Below are 6000 nucleotides of genomic sequence, written 5' to 3'. Positions count from 1 at the left end.
CTTTTATTAATAATTCTACAACTATTGATTATAAGTTATGACAGCTTGTTTTAATTATGAACATCTACCCTAATGTTTTATAGTTTTTGTTTTACAGACTGAGATGTCAGACCTACAGGAGAAATACAAAGAGCTTCTGGCCACCCATCAAGAGACTATTAAGCAGGTATTTTCCTTTCCTTTTATTGTATTCATTGTATGATTTCCATAGGCAGTATATATGTAAGCCTTTCAAGCACTGGAACTGTCATAGTTTACTCTGGTTTCCTTTCGAATTTTCCGGCTCTCAGCTTGATAAATGTGTAGTGTGTGTGTATGTGTCGTTATATAATTTCCATAGGCAGTATATATGTAAGGCTTACAAGCACTGCCCTCAGCCTGATGTGTGTGTGTGTGTATTTTTAACTATGCAGATTAATATTTAATAGTTCTTTTTTTGCAGGTTCTTCTTGAAGAGGAAATGAACATGACAAGTAGTGATGGCTCTAGCATTCCCGGTTCACTTGTTGTGCCTATGGGAGCTGAAAATCAGGTTTGTAAAATTGTAAAGCTAAAATTGTATATATTATTTTTTTTAACTTTAATAAATAATATAGGCATGTTGTGTTTGATTCTTCACTAGTGTAGTTTTCATTTTTTTGCTTCAGATCTATCGATTTTATTTTATTTTATTTTTCTGATTTTGGATCTTTCTTTGCTAGTTTGGGTATGGTGATAAGTAAACCGAGAGTACGGCAAGATATGCTACTCAGATCTTCTCCGGGGGCTTCAACAGTTCAACAATCAACACAGTTGGTAGTGCTTCCTCTAGTTCCTCCTCCACTGCCCCCCTTTGCTGAAATCACGCCAAAATTAAACAACAACAGGAACAACCCGAGAAAGAACAACAATCTGCTGTTGTTGCTGAAAAAGTTTCGAATTATGAGCAAACGAGAGAGCAACGTATTGAATTTGAATCTCATCTTAGTTATAGCAATTAGCAAGTGCATGACTTGTTTTTAATTTCTTTAATTGATAAAATCATTTGAATGTTGTATAGCTTTTGCTAATTGAATAACGGTATATTTGTATAAAATATTATTTAAAATTATTTATTTTTTGTAATTGATAATTTATAATAGTAATTAAAATTTGGCAGCATACTAGTAGGTATCACCTGGTGGGTTTTTTTTTTTTTTTTAATTTGGGTTCAATTGTATTCGTAACGGGAAGTCAAACTGTCCGTTACAAATAACCCATTATTCGTAACGGACAATCAGACTGCCCGTTACGAATAACGGGGTTATTCGTAACGGGCAGTCTGATTGCCCGTTACGAATAACCCGTTATTTGTAACGGGCAACATATCCTATCCGTAACGGCAGCATACGTAACGCCCGCTGCCCGTTACGGATAGGCTGTTTTTGCCCGTTACAGATAGCTATTTTTCCACTAGTGTCCGCCTTCAGCTTGGCGGCTCTAGCCTCCGCCAGGTCCTTCTGGATTTGTGCAGAGGACCGTTTGGGAGTCTTCTCATCAGCCACCATCTTCAAAGCTTCTTCTACAAAAATAATGAACATACTTAGTACAAAATCATTATTGGCTAACAATAGTACAAGCGGCATTTAACCGGATGCATGTCAGACGTACACTTTGGAATCATTACGCTAAGCCCGCAGGCGGATAGGAACGCCTCATCTCTAAACCATGCGCACATGGGAATCCAATTATTAGGGACCTTTATTACATCCTAGGTTGAGAGAGTCTCCGGATGAAGCTCAAAAAACTTGGTTTCCATGATTGCACCATAGTCATCCCCCGGTATCAGGGGAAGGGCACATTTGTGACCGAGAAGGTCGGGCTTTTAATTATACCGGCGCAGTTCCCGATTCTCTCGATGGGTTGGGGCAGACAACAAGTAGAAGCGGGTCTTCCAACCGTCATATTTGGACATCTTGTCCAATGTCATTTGATAATGAGGAAAGGTGGTCAAGGTGTACCATGCCCTCCAGCCGCCTAGGTTGCGGCTTTGATAGTGCATGTGTGCAAAAGGCTCCCAGCTGAGGTTCAAGTTTTGCATCTCACATGCGGCAACATATCCTAAAATGTTGGCCCATGAATTCGGGGTGAGGTGCCAAACTCCTAGGCCATAACCCCTAAGTATGGCTCTCACAACATGGTGAAGGGGGAACTGGAGGCCTGCCAAGAATGCCTCCTCATAGCATCCAAAGTAGGCGTTATAATTCTCTTGGTCATCTTTCCACGAGATTGTGTCTAGCTCAGGCGGCACCCGGATAGTATACCCCTTCCCCAGGGGCCGCTTTGTTACAAAACATTCAATGCCCTTTAGCATTATCCGCCTGTCTTTAGTGGAGATATGGATGTTAAGGGATTATCCTTTGCTTCCCACTTTTTCCTCTCTTAGGCTTCACTATCCTCAAGCGGGGAAAGAAGGGCATCACTATCATCCTCAAAGCTAGACCCTGAGGTGGAGCTCTCGCTGTCTCCCTCTTCCCCGGCTGACCTCGATGTAGACACTTCCCCTTCTATATCTAAAGGGCCAGCTTCATCAATGTCCATTTAGGAGACGACTCCCTCACCGTCTCTACCCTCATAAAAAATTGAGTCACTGGGGGTCCTAGGAATACCAGACGGGGAATATTCCCCGAAGCCTTCATTGCTCTCTAACCCCTCAACCGGGGTTATCTCATTGGACGACACTTCCAAAGTACCGTATCTTTGACGCCGTCTGGTGGCTGTCTGTTTGGTTCTAGCCATCGTGTTCTACACAGACACATAGATGGTCGGTTGAGGAGTATAAAATTGCTTCATGCACCCAGAGCCGACACTCCCAGTCCTAGACTCAGCCGTCCTAGGTGACCGGTTGACTACTGACCTAGGTCGTGCCGTGTGTGTTGGTGATGAGTCCATATATTGAATGAATTGAAACAAATGAAAATGAGTTGAAGGGGGTAGAGGCGGTACCTTACGTTTGTCTCTAAAAGGGGGGCAAACGGTGATGATCGACTGAAAATCTGAGATTGCTGCTGAAGCTGACCTTGCTTGGTTGGGGTACAGACGCTTGAGAACCGGCTAAGGCAGGCTGGAAATTAGCAGAGTTTGTGTTCACACACACAGACGGAAAGCAAACTCTCTCTCTAGCTTTTTTATTTTCTCTCTCTAGAATGTTTAAACGTCCAAAATTAGAGGGATAAAATGAGTATTTATAGAGGGGTAAAAGCGAGGGCAATTTCGTAATTTTTCCCGGAATGTGAAAAGTTAAATTTTCACAGTTAAAAAAACCCTTTATTACTTTCCTATGGCAGAGTGACATGTGTCACAGATGCCACGTGGCCTATGATGTAAGAAAGTTATGATGGTACCAATAAGAAATGTATTCAGATATCATAGTAAAATAGCATGCGAAATGTACGTTAAAGGAATTTTAAAATACTGGTACACAATGGAACCGATGAATAATATGCATATGCATAATAGAGTGGACTAGTGAATAAGGGATCTGAAATATATGTCCATTTTGATGTCGACATAATGATAATAATCATAAGTTTATCAAGGACCAGAAATCTAATGAAATATGGATTTTTAAATCCACACTGTACAGTGTCTTGCATTATTTAGAGTCTTATGTATGTTCATATACATGTGTGAGTCATAGGTTAATGGATTATTCTTTGCGTATATTGAAAGTTGTTAGATGCATTACTCATTGTATATTTTATTTTCTATATCTCGTATTGATGCATTAGTTCTATACAATAATTGTGGTATATGTGAATATTTGTTCAAAATATATATAGTATGGCGTATTTGTAACTTTGAAGGAAATTACAAAGAAATATTTATATTCCAATGGGCTTATAGTTGTGATGAAATAATTGAAAACGTCGATTTAATAACATGTTATGAATCATGTAAGAAGAGTTCCTGAAGAACTTATATAACCAGCCTTACAAATTTTTTTAATATTACAATTATCAAACTCTTGAAAATTTTATGTGACTACATCATTGACATCTCAACCTGAAGTTTGAGTATATAAGAGTTAGTGAGATTTACTATTTGTATTCGTAGAAAAATTATTGTGTAGTTAATTATGAAACTTCTAAAGAAACGGGATACTTATGCGTGAGACCGTTTCTTATGGTCCAGAAGAACCATGATTAATGTATATATTTGCATATGTTATATTATAATTCATATGAAATTGAAGAACGACATTAATAATGTCAAGTTTTGTCATCAAATGATTATTAATGAATGTTTGATCAAATAATAATTATCAATTTTTATTATTAACGACTTCTAGAAGAAGTCATAACCGCATAAGTAATAATGATATTAGAGATAAATACATGTATGATGAAATGAAGACACTTCACATGTTCACGTGAAGACTTGAAAAATTGAAGATGCAACTTCAGCTTAGGAGAGTCGAAGATCAACGAATGATACTTTACTTACTACATATGAGAAGATATCCAAACATATTGGATTCATCGTTGCGGCACTAGAAGATCTCAAGTTATGTATTCATCAGGGGGAGAAAATACGCGCTGCACTCTTTTTCCCTTGACCATGGTTTTGTCCCAAATTGGGTTTTCCTGGTAAGGCTTTTAATAAGGCGGCATCTCGAGTGTATTACGAAGAATGATGTACTCTTTTTCCTTCACTATGTTTTTATCCCACAGGGTTTTTCGTAGTAAGGTTTTAATGAGGCACAATCTTCGATAATGGACATCGAAGGGGGAGTGTTATGAAATATTTGTGGATATCCATTATCCTCCTTTGTATCATTCCGGAACAATCTAGATCTAGAGTTTATATTCTTATCCAATCAAACCCTGATATATTGTATGTATATATACACCTTATCATATGGAATAATATACACAGATTTATTCTCTTTCAATCTCTCATCTTTCCCCTTATTTCACAACAAAAATTACATTAATTCGTAAATTTGAATAATTTGCCACAACTTTTTTGTTTTACAGAGCTAATGGCGCCTAAATTTTTCATCTTCCCTCCAATTATACATTTTTTATACATATCCCTCCTACTTAGGGGTGTCAATTCGGTTAAACAGTTCGGGTTTGGGTTGGGTTTATCAGTTTTGGGTTATAATGGGTCGATTTATAACGGGTTGAAATAATAAGCGGGTTGGTTTGGGTTGGTTTTGAAAATTATCGGGTCTGTTCGGTTTGGTTTTTTAAATTGCAGTTTCTATTCGGATCGGGTCCTTAACGGGTCGGGTTCTAGTCGGTTCGGGTTATAATCAATTTGGGTTGAACCGGGTCTGTTTGAAAACGGGTTTAGCCAGTTTAATGTGGGTTTCGGTTAAAAACAGTTCGGGTCTTAATCAAGACGGGTTGTAATTGGTTTGGGTCATAATCAGTTTGGGTTTAACTGGGTTGGTTCGAAAATGGGTTTCGGTTCAAAATAGATAAAAGTGAAATTGGGTCCAATCATTATCGTTTCAGGTTATAATCGGTTTAAATTGAACTTGGTTGGTTTGAAAACGAGTTTACCCAATTTGAAGCGGGTTTCTAATCAAATCATATCAGGTTCAAATTGAGTCGGATGATTATCGAGTCGAATTAGTCAGATAACGGGTAGGAACGAGTCATGTTATAATCAAGTCAAGTCATAAATAAGTTGGGTTTATCGAGTAGTGGGTTGAAACAGATTAGATCATAAAGATATTGGGTAAAAGGTTGTAAATGACTCAGTCATAACGGGTTACGGGTTTTAAACGGTTTGGTCACAAAGGGTTACGGTTCATAAACGGTTCGGTTACAACGGCTTACGGATTATAACCGGTTCGGTCACAACAGGTTACGGATTGGAACGATTTAGGTTTATCGGATTTTTATCGGGTTTTAACGGTTTAAACGTATCGGTTTGGGTTGCTTTCAGTTTCGGGTTGTAACGGTTTGACCTGATAACGGGTCGGGTTAGTAACGGTTTGCACAAATTCGGTTCAGTTCAGTTTCGGGT

General features: G+C 38.4%; 1 long non-coding RNA gene across 1 annotated transcript; it reads left to right on the top strand.

Moving 5' to 3' along the window:
• The first annotated feature begins 464 nt into the window (after positions 1-464).
• Positions 465-1140, top strand: LOC145626995 (uncharacterized). Its single transcript, XR_014111245.1, has 2 exons — positions 465-532; positions 702-1140. It is a non-coding gene; the product is annotated as an uncharacterized LOC145626995 (long non-coding RNA).
• Positions 1141-6000: the final 4860 nt, after the last annotated feature.

Source organism: Chenopodium album, chromosome 4, assembly GCF_948465745.1.
Source record: "Chenopodium album chromosome 4, dcCheAlbu1.1, whole genome shotgun sequence".
Classification (NCBI taxonomy): Eukaryota; Viridiplantae; Streptophyta; class Magnoliopsida; order Caryophyllales; family Amaranthaceae; genus Chenopodium; species Chenopodium album.
Note: the sequence above shows the minus strand (reverse complement) of the source record. Positions and strands in the feature narration are given on the sequence as shown.